The sequence below is a fragment of the Ranitomeya variabilis genome, chromosome 3, assembly GCF_051348905.1.
Source record: "Ranitomeya variabilis isolate aRanVar5 chromosome 3, aRanVar5.hap1, whole genome shotgun sequence".
In the NCBI taxonomy this organism is placed as follows: domain Eukaryota; kingdom Metazoa; phylum Chordata; class Amphibia; order Anura; family Dendrobatidae; genus Ranitomeya; species Ranitomeya variabilis.
The window spans coordinates 655394134-655412061 of NC_135234.1; the positions used below are offsets into that span (position 1 = coordinate 655394134).

General features: G+C 41.9%; 1 protein-coding gene across 3 annotated transcripts in view; it reads right to left on the reverse strand.

The window, feature by feature from the left end:
* Nucleotides 1-17928, reverse strand: part of AGAP2 (ArfGAP with GTPase domain, ankyrin repeat and PH domain 2) — a 405703-nt gene that overhangs the window by 83535 nt on the left and 304240 nt on the right. The gene's annotated exons all lie outside the window — the stretch shown is intronic.

The following is a 17928-nucleotide window of genomic DNA, read 5'->3' on the forward strand; positions in this document are numbered from 1 at the left end:
TATATAAAACATCCAGCTCGGGTGTTAACCAAGTGTCTTCGGCGTGGTCAGAAAATATGTTTGAGTCCCCGCGCCTACATGTCTCGCGGCTGTTCGACTGCCTGTTTGTTAGGCAATCCCCGCATGTGTTGTGGCTGTCGAACAGCCGTGAGATATGCAGTCTCTGGAACTCTAATATATTATTCGAGCTCGTTGAAGACACTCGGTTAGCACCCGATCATGCTCGGATAACATCTTATCAGAGTACATTCGCTCATCACTATTCCTGACACATATACTGAATGCATCTATGTATCCCTTTTTCTACAATACATGCCTATTTGAGACATACATTATGGCATGCCTGCACAGTGACATACATTCCAGCTTTCTCTATCATCAGTCAGAAATCAAAATTTGAGCACAGTCTTCACGTGAACCAGTAAGATTCAACACAAAAGCTTATTAAAAATTGCAAACAGGTCTTTCCTATGTACCATTTACAGTTGTGGCCAAAAGTATTGACACCCCTGCAATTCTGTCAGATAATACTCAGTTTCTTCCTGAAAATGATTGCAAACACACATTCTTTGGTATTATTATCTTCATTTAATTTGTCATAAATGAAAAAACACAAAAAGAATCGTCCTAAAGCCAAATTGGATATAATTCCACACCAAACATAAAAAAGGGGGTGGCCAAAAGTATTGGCACTGTTCGAAAAATCATGTGATGCTTCTCTAATTTGTGTAATTAACAGCACCTGTAACTTACCTGTGGCACCTAACAGGTGTTGTCAATAACTAAATCACACTTGCAGCCAGTTGACATGGATTAAAGTTGACTCAACCTCTGTACTGTGTCCTTGCGTGTACCACATTGAGCATGGAGAAAAGAAAGAAAACCAAAGAACTGTCTGAGGACTTGAGAAACCAAATTGTGAGGAAGCATGAGCAATCTCAAGGCTACAAGTCCATCTCCAAAGACCTGAATGTTCCTGTGTCTACCGTGCGCAGTGTCATCAAGAAGTTTAAAGCCCATGGCGCTGTGGCTAACCTCCCTAGATGTGGATGGAAAAGAAAAATTGACAAGAGATTTCAATGCAAGATTGTGCAGATGTTGGATAAAGAACCTCGACTAACATCAAGACAAATTCAAGCTGCCCTGCAGTCCGAGGGTACAACAGTGTCAACCCGTACTATATGTCGGCGTCTGAATGAAAAGGGACTGTATGGTAGGAGACCCAGGAAGACCACACTTCTTACCCCGAGACATAAAAAAGCCAGGCTGGAGTTTGCCAAAACTTACCTGAAAAAGCCTAAAACGTTTTGGAAGAATGTTCTCTGCTCAGATGAGACAAAAGTAGAGCTTTTTGGGCAAAAGCATCAACATAGAGTTTACAGGAGAAAAAAAGAGGCATTCAAAGAAAAGAACACGGTCCCTACAGTCAAACATGGCGGAGGTTCCCTGATGTTTTGGGGTTGCTTTGCTGCCTCTGGCACTGGACTGCTTGACCGTGTGCATGGCATTATGAAGTCTGAAGACTACCAACAAATTATGCAGCATAATATAGGGCCCAGTGTGAGAAAGCTGGGTCTCCCTCAGAGGTCATGGGTCTTCCAGCAGGACAATGACCCAAAACACACTTCAAAAAGCACTAGAAAATGGTTTGAGAGAAAGCACTGGAGACTTCTAAGGTGGCCAGCAATGAGTCCAGACCTGAATCCCATAGAACACCTGTGGAGAGATCTAAAAATGGCAGTTTGGAGAAGGCACCCTTCAAATATCAGTGACCTGGAGCAGTTTGCCAAAGAAGAATGGTCTAAAATTCCAGCAGAGCATTGTAGGAAACTCATTGATGGTTACCGGATGCGGTTGGTCGCAGTTATTTTGGCTAAAGGTTGTGCAACCAAGTATTGGGCTGAGGGTGCCAATACTTTTGTCTGGTCCATTTTTGGAGTTTTGTGTGAAATGATCAATGTTTTGCTTTTTGCTTCATTCTCTTTTGTGTTTTTTCATTTAAGACAAATTAAATGAAGATAATAATACCAAAGTATTTGTGTTTGCAATCATTTTCAGGAAGAAACTGAGTATTATCTGACAGAATTGCAGGGGTGTCAATACGTTTGGCCACAACTGTATAGTGGATAGGTTTTCCATTAGTATGCATTTTCTTTCCAGCATTTTTGTGATATCTTAATATTAAGGCCACGTGCACACGTTGAGTGTTTGGTGAGTTTTTTTTACCTCAGTATTTGTAAGCCAAAACAAGGAGAGGAACAACTAGAGGAAAAGTATAATAGAAACAAGTCCCACTTCTGTATTTATCACCCACTTTTAGTTTTGGCTTGCAAATACTGAGGTAAAAATCTCTCCCAATAGTGAACATGTGAACGTGGCCTAAGGGAACAGCATGCTCTGGATATGATTTTTTTCTATTAGGCTTTTTTATAGGAATGTGAGTGTTGTGAATTCCGTTCTCGGGCTCCCTCCTGTGGCCGTGAATGGTACTTTGGTAAGTTCTGTCCTTGGACACCCTCTGGTGGCTTTGAGTGGAACTGCTGATCTTTGAGGTTGGCTTAGCTGCCCTCGTTTATTGCTTCTGCTGGCTTCCCTATTTAACTCTGCCCAGGTCGTTAGTTCTTGCCAGCTGTCAATGTCTCAGTACTGGTTCAGATCTCTCTTGGATTTCTCAGATGACCTGTCTACTCCAGCAGAAGCTAAGTCCTTGCTAGTCATTTGCTGTTCATCGGTTTTTTGAATATATTTTTCAGTACTTGCTATGTTTCTAGTCCAGCTTGCTATTATGATATTTCCTTGCTAGCTGGAAGCTCTGGGGGTGCAGAGCTGCACCTCCACACCGTGAGTTGGTGTGGAGGTCTTTTTGCACACTCTGCGTGGTTTTTGTAGTTTTTAATACTGACCGCATAGTTCCCTTTCCTATCCTCTGTCTATCAAGAGAAGATTCGGCCTCCTTTGCTAAAATCTGTTTCATTCCTGTGTTTGTCACTTCCCTCTTAACTCACAGTTAATATTTGTGGGGGGCTACCTTTACTTTGGGGAATTTCTCTGAGGCAAGGTAGGCTGCTATTTCTATCTCTAGGGGTAGTTAGCTCTTAGGCTGTGAAGAGGCGTCTAGGGAGAGTTAGGTACGCTCCACAGCTATTTCTAGTGTGTGTGATAGGATTAGGGATTGCGGTCAGTAGAGTTACCACCTCCTCAGAGCTTGTCCCAGGTTTTCTGTTTTAACCATCAGGTCACTTCGGGTGCTCCTAACCACCAGGTCCATAACATGTGAGTGTGTGTAGGAAGCCTCAGGACACAAGCCCATGTTCAGTATTTGGTCAGTATTTTACCTCAGTATCTGTAAGCCAAAACCAGGAGTGGGTGATAAATACAGAAGTGGTGACGTGTTTCCATTATACTTTTCCTCGGATTGTTCCCTTCCTTGATTTGACTTACATATACTGAGTAAAAGCTCACAGACGCACAAAGAGGACTTAAAAATCCTCCAGAAAACTGACAAAAAAATCACAGAGAAAGAAGCAGAGAGCAATGCCACATACAGACTATTATCGCTTATCTTTTTGTGCACTAATGCCAAACAACCAATACTGGACTGAAAGTGGTTGTTTCATCGGTATTTTTTGCACCTGTGTTGTTGCCATCATTGATCGGGTCCGATGCGCCCTGCTGGTGCACTTGTTTGGAGGCTTCAGCAGGTAACCATCTCTGCTTCTTTCTCTGTGATTTTTTTGTCAATTTTCTGGAGGATTTTTAAGTCCTCTTTGTGCGTCTGTGAGCTTTTAGTCAATGTTTAGCGTTAGGACCGGCAAAAATGTAAGGACCCTTGACGTGGGTTTCCGGCTTACGTATTGAGGCCCCAATATAAACTAATACCTTACATACATTGATATGTGGGTTTTTTTTGCACTTTATCTTGCAGGGCGCAGTCGGACCAAGATGGCTCTGTAAACTGTAGGCCTCTATTCACACAGCATGCATTTTGTAGCACTGGGTAGCCCGCCTGTATGTGCGTTACTAATAGGCTGTAGACCAGATGCTCTACATTGCTTGTGTGAACAATGCCACATACAGACTATTATCGGCTATTTCTAGTGTGTGTGATAGGATTAGGGATTGCGGTCAGTAGAGTTACCACCTCCTCAGAGCTTGTCCCAGGTTTTCTGTTTTAACCATCAGGTCACTTCGGGTGCTCCTAACCACCAGGTCCATAGCAGTACAGCTGGCCAACAAAGTGTTAATGCATCTCAAAAGAGGGATAAGAGAAGTTCTGAGCCAATTTTTTTTTCTTTGCAGCTTGTTTTGTCTTTCTTTTCCCCTTAACCTCTGGGTGGTTCAGGACTCAGGTGTAGATATGGATATTCAAGGTTTGTCCTCTTGTGTGGATCAACTCACTGCTAGGGTACAGAATATTCAAGATTATGTAGTTCAGAATCCGATGTTAGAGCCTAGAATTCCAATTCCTGATTTGTTTTCTGGGGATAGATCTAAATTTTTGAATTTCAAAAATAATTGCAGACTGTTTCTTGCTCTGAAACCCCGCTCCTCTGGTGATCCCATTCAGCAAATAAAGATTATTATTTCTTTGTTGCATGGTGACCCGCAAGACTGGACATTCTCGCTTGAGCCAGGAAATCCTGCATTGCTTAATTTGGATGCATTTTTTCTGGCGCTTGGATTGCTTTATGACGAACCTAATTCTGTGGTTCGGGCTGAAAAGATCTTGCTGACTCTATGTCAGGGTCAGGATGAGGCAGAAGTATATTGCCAGAAGTTTAGAAAGCGGTCTGTGCTTACTCAATGGAATGAGTGTGCTCTGGCAGCAATTTTCAGAAAGGGTCTTTCTGAAGCCCTTAAGGATGTTATGGTGGGGTTCCCCACGCCTGCTGGTCTGAATGAGTCAATGTCTTTGGCCATTCAGATTGATCGGCGTTTGCGCGAGTGCAAGGTTGTGCACCATTTGGCGGTGTCCTCTGAGCGGAGGCCTGAGCCTATGCAATGTGATAGGACTTTGACCAGAGCTGAACGGCAAGAACACAGACGTCAGAATGGGCTGTGTTTTTACTGTGGTGACTCCTCTCATGCTATCTCTGATTGTCCTAAGCGCACTAAGAGGTTCGCTAGGTCTGTCACCATTAGTACTTTGCAGCCTAAATTTCTCTTATCTGTTAATCTGATTTGCTCACTGTCGTCCTACTCTGTTATGGCATTTGTGGATTCGGGCGCTGCCCTGAACTTGATGGACTTGGAGTTTGCCAGGCGCTGTGGCTTTTTCTTGGAGCCTTTGCAGAGTCCTATTCCCTTAAGGGGGATTGATGCTACGCCATTGGCCAAGAATAAACCTCAGTACTGGACTCAGCTGACCATGTACATGGCTCCCGCACATCAGGAAAATATTCGCTTTTTGGTGTTGCATAATTTGCATGATGTTGTCGTGTTGGGTTTGCCATGGTTACAGGTTCATAATCCAGTACTGGATTGGAAATCAATGTCTGTGTCTAGTTGGGGTTGTTACATGGTGATGTTCCTTTGATGTCAATTTCTTCTTCCACTCCTTCTGAAGTCCCTGAGTTTTTGTCGGATTACCAGGATGTATTTGATGAGCCCAAGTCCAGTGCCCTACCTCCTCATAGGGACTGTGATTGCGCTATTAATTTGATTCCTGGTAGTAAGTTCCCTAAGGGCCGACTGTTCAATTTATCTGTGCCAGAACATGCCGCTATGCGGAGTTATGTAAAGGAGTCCTTGGAGAAAGGACATATTCGCCCGTCTTCGTGGCCGTTGGGAGCAGGGTTCTTTTTTGTGGCCAAGAAGGATGGCTCTCTGAGACCCTGTATAGATTGCCGCCTTCTCAATAAAATCACGGTCACATTTCAGTACCCTTTGCCTCTGTTGTCTGATTTGTTTGCTCGGATTAAGGGGGCTAGTTGGTTTACCAAGATTGACCTTCGAGGGGCGTATAATCTTGTGCGTATTAAACAGGGCGATGAATGGAAACAGCATTTAATACGCCCGAGGGCCATTTTGAGTACCTGGTGATGCCATTCGGGCTTTCTAATGCTCCATCTGTGTTTCAGTCTTTTATGCACGACATCTTCCGGAAGTATCTGGATAGGTTCATGATCGTATATTTGGATGATATTTTGGTCTTTTCAGATGATTGGGAGTCTCATGTAAGGCAGGTCAGGATGGTGTTCCAGGTCCTTCGTGCTAATGCGTTGTTTGTGAAGGGCTCTAAATGCCTCTTTGGAGTTCAGAAGGTTTCCTTTTTGGGCTTCATTTTTTCCCCTTCTACTATCGAGATGGATCCTGTTAAAGTTCAGGCCATTTATGATTGGACTCAACCTACATCTGTGAAGAGTCTTCAGAAGTTCCTGGGCTTTGCTAATTTTTACCATCGCTTCATCGCTAATTTTTCTAGTGTGGTTAAGCCTTTGACTGATTTGACGAAGAAAGGTGCTGATGTGGTGAATTGGTCCCCTGCGGCCGTTGAGGCCTTTCAGGAGCTTAAACGTCGTTTTACTTCGGCCCCTGTGTTGCGTCAGCTAGATGTTTTGCTCCCTTTTCAGGTTGAGGTTGATGCTTCTGAGATTGGGGCAGGGGCTGTTTTGTCTCAGAGAAGTTCTGATGGCTCCTTGATGAAGCCGTGTGCTTTCTTTTCTAGAAAGTTTTCGCCTGCCGAGCGTAATTATGATGTCGGCAATCGGGAGTTGTTGGCTATGAAGTGGGCATTTGAGGAGTGGCGACATTGGCTTGAGGTAGCCAAACATCGCGTGGTGGTCCTGACTGATCACAAGAATCTGACTTACCTCGAGTCCGCCAAGCGGTTGAACCCTAGACAGGCTCGATGGTCACTGTTTTTCTCCCGTTTTGATTTTGTGGTCTCATACCTTCCGGGATCTAAGAATGTGAAGGCAGATGCCCTTTCTAGAGTTTTTTGCCTGACTCTCTGGGAGTCCCTGAGCCGGCTGGTATTCTTAAAGAGGGGGTGATTCTGTCTGCCATCTCCCCTGATTTGCGGCGGGTGCTGCAGGAGTTTCAGGCTGATAGACCTGACCGCTGCCCAGTGGAGAAACTGTTTGTCCCTGATAGATGGACTAGTAGGGTTATTTCTGAGGTTCATTGTTCAGTGTTGGCTGGTCATCCTGGGATTTTTGGTACCAGAGATTTGGTTGCCAGGTCCTTTTGGTGGCCTTCCTTGTCACGGGATGTGCGTTCTTTTGTGCAGTCCTGTGGGACTTGTGCTCGGGCCAAACCTTGCTGTTCTCGTGCCAGTGGGTTGCTTTAGCCTTTGCCTGTCCCGAAGAGGCCCTGGACACATATTTCCATGGATTTTATTTCTGATCTTCCTGTCTCTCAAAGGATGTCTGTCATCTGGGTGGTTTGTGACCGGTTTTCTAAGATGGTCCATTTGGTACCCTTGCCTAAATTGCCTTCCTCCTCTGATTTGGTTCCATTATTTTTCCAGCATGTGGTTCGTTTGCATGGCATTCCGGAGAATATTGTGTCGGACAGAGGTTCCCAATTTGTTTCTAGGTTTTGGCGGTCCTTTTGTGCTAAGATGGGCATTGATTTGTCTTTTTCTTCAGCGTTCCATCCTCAGACAAATGGCCAAACTGAACGAACCAATCAGACCTTGGAGACCTATCTGAGATGCTTTGTTTCTGCTGATCAGGATGATTGGGTGACCTTCTTGCCATTGGCCGAGTTCGCCCTTAATAATCGGGCTAGTTCTGCTACTTTGGTTTTGCCTTTTTTTTTTGTAATTCTGGTTTTCATCCTCGTTTTTCTTCGGGGCAGGTTGAGCCTTCTGACTGTCCTGGTGTGGATTCTGTGGTGGACAGGTTGCAACAAATTTGGACTCACGTGGTGGACAATTTGACGTTGTCTCAGGAGAAGGCGCAACGTTTTGCTAACCGCCATCGCTGTGTTGGTCCCCGACTTCGTGTTGGGGATTTGGTTTGGTTGTCTTCTCGTTATGTTCCTATGAAGGTTTCTTCTCCTAAGTTTAGGACTCGTTTCATTGGTCCTTATAAGATTTCTGAAATTATCAATCCTGTGTCGTTTCGTTTGGCCCTTCCAACTTCTTTTGCCATCCATAATGTGTTCCATAGGTCGTTGTTGCGGAGATATGTGGCGCCTATGGTTCCTTCCGTTGATCCTCCTGCTCCGGTGTTGGTTGAGGGGGAGTTGGAGTATGTGGTGGAGAAGATTTTAGATTCTCGTATTTCGAGACGGAAGCTTCAGTACCTGGTTAAATGGAAGGGCTATGGTCAGGAGGATAATTCCTGGGTTGTTGCCTCCGATGTCCATGCTGCCGATTTGGTTCGTGCCTTTCATTTGGCTTGTCCTGGTCGGCCTGGGGGCTCTGGTGAGGGTTCGGTGACCCCTCCTCAAGAATTCCATTCTCGGGCTCCCTCCTGTGGTCGTGAATGGTACTTTGGTAAGTTCTGTCCTTGGACACCCTCTGGTGGCTTTCATAGCTGCCCTCGTTTATTGCTTCTGCTGGCTTCCCTATTTAACTCTGCCCAGGTCGTTAGTTCTTGCCAGCTGTCAATGTCTCAGTACTGGTTCTGATCTCTCTTGGATTTCTCAGATGACCTGTCTACTCCAGCAGAAGCTAAGTCCTTGCTAGTCATTTGCTGTTCATCGGTTTTTTGAATATATTTTTCAGTACTTGCTATGTTTCTAGTCCAGCTTGCTATTATGATATTTCCTTGCTAGCTGGAAGCTCTGGGGGTGCAGAGCTGCACCTCCACACCGTGAGTTGGTGTGGAGGTCTTTTTGCACACTCTGCGTGGTTTTTGTAGTTTTTAATACTGACCGCATAGTTCCCTTTCCTATCCTCTGTCTATCAAGAGAAGATTCGGCCTCCTTTGCTAAAATCTGTTTCATTCCTGTGTTTGTCACTTCCCTCTTAACTCACAGTTAATATTTGTGGGGGGCTACCTTTACTTTGGGGAATTTCTCTGAGGCAAGGTAGGCTGCTATTTCTATCTCTAGGGGTAGTTAGCTCTTAGGCTGTGAAGAGGCGTCTAGGGAGAGTTAGGTACGCTCCACGGCTATTTCTAGTGTGTGTGATAGGATTAGGGATTGCGATCAGTAGAGTTACCACCTCCTCAGAGCTTGTCCCAGGTTTTCTGTTTTAACCATCAGGTCACTTCGGGTGCTCCTAACCACCAGGTCCATAACATGTGAGTGTGTGTAGGAAGCCTCAGGACACAAGCCCATGTTCAGTATTTGGTCAGTATTTTACCTCAGTATCTGTAAGCCAAAACCAGGAGTGGGTGATAAATACAGAAGTGGTGACGTGTTTCCATTATACTTTTCCTCGGATTGTTCCCTTCCTTGATTTGACTTACATATACTGAGTAAAAGCTCACAGACGCACAAAGAGGACTTAAAAATCCTCCAGAAAACTGACAAAAAAATCACAGAGAAAGAAGCAGAGAGCAATGCCACATACAGACTATTATCGCTTATCTTTTTGTGCACTAATGCCAAACAACCAATACTGGACTGAAAGTGGTTGTTTCATCGGTATTTTTTGCACCTGTGTTGTTGCCATCATTGATCGGGTCCGATGCGCCCTGCTGGTGCACTTGTTTGGAGGCTTCAGCAGGTAACCATACCTGCTTCTTTCTCTGTGATTTTTTTGTCAATTTTCTGGAGGATTTTTAAGTCCTCTTTGTGCGTCTGTGAGCTTTTAGTCAATGTTTAGCGTTAGGACCGGCAAAAATGTAAGGACCCTTGACGTGGGTTTCCGGCTTACGTATTGAGGCCCCAATATAAACTAATACCTTACATACATTGATATGTGGGTTTTTTTTGCACTTTATCTTGCAGGGCGCAGTCGGACCAAGATGGCTCTGTAAACTGTAGGCCTCTATTCACACAGCATGCATTTTGTAGCACTGGGTAGCCCGCCTGTATGTGCGTTACTAATAGGCTGTAGACCAGATGCTCTGCATTGCTTGTGTGAACAATGCCACATACAGACTATTATCGCTTATCCTTTTGTGCACTAATGCCAAACAACCAATACTGGATTCAAAGTGGTTGTTTCATCGGTATTTTTTGCACCTGTGTTGTTGCCATCATTGATCGGGTCCGATGCGCCCTGCTGGTGCACTTGTTTGTAAGCTTCAGCAGGTAACCATCTCTGCGTCTTTCTCTGTGATTTTTTTTACATATACTGAGGTAAAAAACTCAAAAAATGTTGTAACAAGCGATCAAAAAGTCACATCTATCCCAAAATTGTATTAATAAAAACATTCTCTCACCTGATAAAAAAATAAGCTCTCACACAGCTCAATCAATAAAAAATTTAAAATGTTACTTGTCTCGGAAAATGGCCACATTAACCCAAAAACATTTTTTTGCAAAAGTTTAATTTTTTTTTCACCACTAACAAAAAAAAAAAAAAAAGACAGATATTGCTGTAATCGAATTGATGAGGAGAATCATATTGCCAGGTTATTTTAACCACAAAATGTACACTGTAAAAATAATTCCCAGAAAAACAATATCAGAATTGTGCTTCTTTCACAATTTCTCCCCACTTGGATTTTTTTTTCCCATTTTCCTGTACACTATGTGGTAAAATGAAGGACACCATTCAAAAGTAAATGGCCCTAGGAAGAAGGGGAGGAAAAAACAGAAACAGAAATTGGCCGTGGCGTGAAGAGGTTAATGCTGAGACCTCTAAACTCTGAAGTTCGCTCCTGAAATTAATACAGGGCCTTTTATGTGATATTAGGGACATTTTTGAAAGGTTTTGTTACTGGATTACATTTAGTAGTCACCAATCTGGGGCTATCCATTGTTTTATTAAATGAAAGATCAGCCCCAGACTGGTGACTGGTCCTCTTTAAGATCTTTCCTGTGTTTTTTTGCCAAATATATATTAGTTGTAAATGAAACAGCTCAGGTTAAACGGTAACAATAAATTGTCTATGAGGCAGCTGTGATGAATGAAATGGCAGAATTAAAGTAATTGTATTTCTGATTAGCTTCCTCCCTTCTTCTATCATTGTCAGTGTCTGTGGTGACTTCATTCTTTTTGTCACACTCCATCCATGACTGGTTACCGCCCAACTTCAGGGCACTTCCGAGTCTCCATGGATACTGGAACAAGAGACTGTGTCCACTATTCAGTTGCCATGGAAACTGACAAGAAGAGAGGTGATAAAGGAAGGAAGCGATATGTGGATGAGTGCAGGATGCCAGATTTGGAGCCTTTGAATCAGGAGGGTTGTAATACAGCTTATGGCCATTTACATTTCTTTAAGGTCTGAGTTTGAGAAATGACTTCAATTTCCATTTCAATTTCCTTTCCTATAGGACTCTTTTTCTTTGAAGTTGTGGTCATTGTGTTTTACCGTTATTTCCCATTACTCTTCACCCGAACAATGTACAGAAGCATAAGATGAGATGTCAGTAAGTTCTAGGTTATTAAGAAAACGTTTAGTGTGTGAGCAATAAACATAAAAATATACATATACTTGAAATATTGAGTGAATATCTGCATTTCACTATCTACACCCTCTCCATATGAATATCACTGGTATACAGGTGTGCTTTACCCCACAATAATACAAAAAAATGACAGAAATGTTTGTCATGTTGGGGCGCTAAAAGTGCATGCATGGTCTTTCCCAAAATGCTTTCCCCTACAGTCAAGTAAAAGCATGCAGCTGTCAGTTTTGCCTGGCTGGTTATCAAAATGGCAGGAGAACCGACATAAATTTTTTTCGAATGATTTATTTATAGCACAATTGATGAGTCAATTCATTCCAGTTTTCCTGGTGTCTGCCCCTAATTAGAACTTTTTTGGCAGCTTTTGGTCCCCCCCTGAAGTGGTTGTCTATGCGTTTAGTTTTGCCTCCCATTGAATTCAATGGTGTTCAGTTATGTTCGGCTAACATCGGGAAGTCTGCTGAACATAGCCGAACCGAACTGTAAAAGGTTCGCTGTTCTCTAGTGGTAACTAATTTTTTGGGAAACTCAAGAGAAGATAACTATGAAGAGTTAGTAGTAACATGTCATTAAAGATTAATTTCTTACATTCGTATCTATACCTTTTTCCACCAAACTGCAAAGCGGTAAGTGATGAGCAGGATAAGAGATTTCACCAAGATATTGTGTCTCTTAGGAAATGAATGAATATGGAAACCATCAATGATTGTAGATTACTACCGGACAAGTGTAAGAGATGATCCGATGTAGGAGAACAAGAGACAAGCAAAAAGCGTTGTCACTGAATGAGGACCAAATTTTTAGTGCAATTTATGTAATTGTTTATAATTCGCAAAAGAGTTAAGAGTTAAGAGTTTTAGTTATTTAAATTGATGCTAAGTTTCCTTTAAATAAACATCAGAAAATTGTCAGAACAAAATATTCTGCATCTCCCTATGTGCAAAAATAGTGATGTTTCAAAGTACTGAAACGTCTATGCATTAATTATATGTAGCAGTAAAAGGAAAACTCTTTGGTATCACAGAAACAAGAGCCAGCTAAAAATTTTCCTTGCCAGATTTGAATTCAGGAGGTTAAATCATTAAAAAATGTCTAGTTTCAGAACTAACCTGACAACTTTTGAAAATATGTAGAACGGTACTGGAAGGTCATAAGGTTATGATCTGGCTTTCTGCCAGTATATACACCAATTGTAACAGGACACTCCGTTTTACCAAAGGTGATCTATTCCTAATGATATGTATATAACCTTCAAACACGGAAATGGGACATATTTTAAAATAATATGAAACACTGATTATACAGTGTACAGTACAGTGCTTTCAAACTGCGCTTTGTCCCACGTTTGTTAGTTCCATCAGGGTTTACATCTGACCACCTTTCCCCTGAAAAACCTCGAATATGCTTGAATCCCATATTGTGGGGGTGGGTGTTTGGGCGTTGCAAAGGTGGGACAAATCACATTGTGAAAGGGGCCCTAACACCTGCATAGATAATTTTTCCATGTTTTCATAGGCGTGGATTTCAGGTATTATGACTAAGGTGGCTATGAGTATCCACTACTCTTTACCATTAACATCATATATTGCCATTTAAAGAACACATTGTGGCAGCATTTATAGAAAGATGGTTCCATAGGGTAGGTCTAAAAGGGTAACTTATTATTGTATAGGCCTTTGCTATCCAGGAAAGAAGGGCTTAGTAATTGCTTCTCTTTTCCATCACTCCTAAACCCTTTCCGACATTGGGCGTAATAGTACGCAGATGTCGGACTCCCCTTTATTTGGTGCGGGCTCCGGTGCTGAGCCCCCACCATTCCGGGCACATGTCAGCTGATATATGCAGCTGACATGTGCCCGCAACAGCCAAGGGTTGGATTGTGATCCACCCACAGCTGTAAACTAGTTAATTGCTGCTGTCAATTTCTAACAGCGGCATTTAACTCGCGCTTACCGGAAGCTTGTCATAAATCCCACCCATCGATGACCCCGTCACATGATTGTGGGTCACCAATGGGTCAGCATGACACCCAGAGGTCTCCAGGAGACCTCTATTGTTGTCATTGCCTGATTGCTATGAGCGCCGACTGGTGGTCAGCGCTCATAGCAAGTGAGCATTTCTGCTACACACAGGTAATCTGATCATCGCCTGTGTGTAGCAGAGGCGATTGAAGTAGTGCAGCTTCTAGTCTCCCATGGAGACTAGACTAAAAAAAAATGTTTTTCAAAATATTAAAAAGATAAAAAATATAAAAGTTCAAATCACCCCCTTTTGCCCAATTCAAAATAAAACAATAAAAAAAAAATATACACATATTTGGTATTGTTGCATTCAGAATCGCCCGATCTATCAATATAAAAAAACAATTAATCCTATTGCTAAACTGCGTAACGTGAAAAAATTGTAAATCTAAGAATTACATTTTTTTGGTCGCCACTACGTTGCAATAACAGGCGATCAAAAGATCGTATCTACACCAAAATGATATCAATAAAAACGTCAGCTCAACCCGCAAAAAAATAAGCTCTCACCCAGCCCGAAATCACGAAAAATGGACACACTACAACTTTGGATTTTTTCTCACCACTTAAATAAAAAAGAACCTAGACATGCTTGGTGTCTGTGAACGTGTAATGACCTGGAGAATCATAATGACAGGTCAGTTTTAGCATTTAATGAACATGGTAAAAAAAAAACCAAACTATGGAATTGCACTTTTTTTGCAATTTCACCGCACTTGGAATTTTTCTTCCATTTACCAGTACACAGTATGTTGAAACCAATGGTGTTGTTCAAAAGTACAACTTGTCCCGTACAAAACAAGCCTCACATGGCCATATTGATCAAAAAATAAAAAAGTTATGGCTCTGGGAAGAAGGGGAGCAAGAAACGAAAATGCAAATACCTGTGGCTGTGAAGGGGTTAAGCAATCCTTGACCCAATTTCTCACCATTCATATAAAAACGATGCAATTACACTGAATGTGATGAGTCCTTCACATATTTTTGTAAAAAAAACTGTTGGGTCTAACAAGGAACTCATAATACTAAGCAGGTTTTTGTAGGGGAGATGGGACCAATTGGCTTGGGCCCCTTTTAAGGGTCCCATAGAAGCCACATGTATCTATAGTATGTAGAGAAAGGCATTAATGTACAAGGATTGTGACATTTACATACAATACTAAATGGCTGTGTTTAAATAAGTGTGATTCTGTTCTTGACTTCCTCCAGGTGCATACTTGTAACACTGAATGGTTTCTGATTCAGAGGAAACACAAAGCCGTTTTCATTTTGTTTCATTCGACGTCTCAGATCTGCCTCCGCACTTGAGAGCACAAATAAAATATACAAAGCAAGAGACAGACAAGAAAAAATAAGTTTATGTTGTATAACTAAAGGATAAAACTATATTTAATTTATTTATTTGCATGTCTTAAAGAAGCCTGCAATGACTTCGGGAGACGCAGCAATGAATCCAAGTGACCATTCATTGACTTCAGCACTAAGCTGAAGGGACAGCTCCCATTAGAGGTATGAGGGAATATGGCATTGTTGCACTGTGGGAAAAAGCAGAGAAGGATTTTAAGACACCTAATACAACCCCTGGCAAAAAATATGGAATCACCGGCCTTGGAGGATGTTCATTCAGGTGTTTAATGTTGTAGAAATAAAGCAGATCACAGACATGGCACAAAACTAAAGTCATTTCAAATGGCAACTTTCTGGCTTTAAGAAACACAAAAAGAAGTCAAGAACAAAAAATGTGGTAGTCAGTAATGGTTACTTTTTTAACCAAGCATAGGGAAAAAAATATGGAATCACTCAATTCTGAGGAAAAAATTATGGAATCATGAAAAACAAACAAACAAAAAAAAACACTCCAACACATCACTAGTATTTTGTTGCACCACCTCTGGCTTTTATAACAGCTTGCAGTCTCTGAGGCATGGACTTAATGAGTGACAAACAGTACTCGTCATCAATCTGGCTCCAACTTTCTCTGATTGCTGTTGCCAGATCAGCTTTGCAGGTTGGAGCCTTGTCATGGACCATTTTCTTCAACTTCCACCAAAGATTTTCAATTGGATTGAGATCCGGACTATTTGCAGGCCATGACATTGACCTTATGTGTCTTTTTTCAAGGAATGTTTGCACAGTTTTTGCTCTATGGCAGGATGCATTATCATCTTGAAACATGATTTCATCATCCCCAAACATCCTTTCAATTGATGGGATAAGAAAAGTGTCTAAAATATCAACATAAACTTGTGCATTTATTGAAGATGTAATGACAGCCATCTCCCCAGTGCCTTTACCTGACATGCAGCCCCATATCATCAATGACTGTGGAAATTTGCATGTTCTCTTCAGGCAGTCATCTTTATAAATCTCATTGGAACGGCACCAAACAAAAGTTCCAGCATCATCACCTTGCCCAATGAAGATTTGCGATTCATCACTGAATATGACTTTCATCCAGTCATCCACAGACCATGATTGCTTTTCCTTAGCTCATTGTAACCTTGTTTTTTTCTGTTTAGGTGTTAATGATGGCTTTTGCTTAGCTTTTCTGTATGTAAATCCCATTTCCTTTAGGCGGTTTCTTACAGTTCAGTCACAGACGTTGACTCCAGTTTCCACCCATTCGTTCCCCATTTGTTTTGTTGTGCATTTCCTGTTTTGGAGACATATTGCTTTAAGTTTCTGGTCTTGATGCTTTGATGCCTTCCTTGGTCTACCAGTATGTTTGCCCTTTAACAACCTTCCAATGTTGTTTGTATTTGGTCCAGATTTTAGACACAGCTGACTGTGTACAACCAACATCTTTTGCAACATTGCGTGATGATTTACCCTCTTTTAAGAGTTTGATAATCCTCTCCATTGTTTCAATTGACATCTCTCGTGTTGGAGCCATGATTCATGTCAGTCCACTTGGTGCAACAGCTCTCCAGGGTGTGATCACTCCTTTTTAGATGCAGACTAATGAGCAGATCTAATTTGATGCAGGTGTTATTTTTGGGTATGAAAATTTACAGGGTGATTCCATAATTTTTTCCTCAGAATTGAGTGATTCCATAACTTTTTCCCTATGCTGGGTTAAAAAAGTAACTATTACTGACTACCACATTTTTTGTTCTTGATTTCTTTCAGTGTTTCTTAAAGGCAGAAAGTTGCCATTTGAAATGACTGTAGTTTTGTGCCATGTCTGAATGAACATCCTCCAAGGCCGGTGATTCCATAATTTTTGCCAGGGGTTGTATACTAGTACTAGCTCTGAAGTGGATCCGAGATCGTGCAGTGAAATCATACTGTCTTTCTGCAGCAAATGAATTAATGAAATAGGGTGGTAAAAGTAAAGACCATAAGTGTGACATAAGTGAAATCAATCTAATCACATAAAGATACTTATGTATCTGTATGTGATATGACTAGAGTACCAATATCTAGTGTGGAAGAGGAGGCAGTAGACAACCTTAAGCATAAGTTCTAAGATATGACTACACCCTCTGAACTTAAAGTGGGTTTTCCATGAACAAAGTTCATGTTAATCACTAGATCTTGGTATAAAAATTAGTTCCACAAATGGATAAGAGTGAAAAAATGTTCCTGTGCTGAGATAATCTTATAAATGTGCCCCTGCTGTGTACTGTGTAATGGCTGTGTCTGGCCATACAGAAACATGGTCTGATCATACCACAGCTCCTGGGCAAAACTAACTTTTAGACCTGTCATAAAATGTGTCAGAACATGAAGATTGCGCAGAATATCATTGCACTAAAAGAATAATAAACACCATGATTTCGCTAAATGAAGAGAGTAAATTGTGATTTCTTCATACCGGGATTATATAAACAACACATGGACAATGATCAAGGAGAAACCACACAGTAATAACCGTTGCAGTTATATTAAAGTGCAGGGTGTGACATCTGTGTCTGTGCCTGGCCGCGCAGTCTCTGCTTCTGTTACCAGGAGGCGCAGCGATCCTGTAATGGCTGACACAAGTCAGCGACTCTAGTCCTGTGTCCTCTGGTATTTGTAGTTCTGTCCATACTGGGAGATCAGCAGGTAACTTTTCAGCATTTGCTTCCTCCTGTGTGACTTCAGCGGGGCTGCAGGCTATTTAAGCCAGTTATTATTTGACTTGCCAGTTATAATTTAACTTGCTCCAGAGAACTTCTCAGCATTCTTCTTTGACTCTATGTAGACATTCCTGATTTTGACTTTGGCTTGTTTTTTCACTTCTCTCCTACCTTGCAAATTTGTCCCTGTATTGACCTCTTGGCTCTGATCGCCCAGCTGACCCGACAACTATTTTACTTGCCAGCTGTCACCACCAAACAGCAGCTAACTCTGTGGCCTCAGACTAAGGGGCTCTTGTTAATGGGTTAAAGAGTAAAGGCCAGGGCTGCAAGTGGGATCTGAAAAACAATGTAGCTAGCACCAA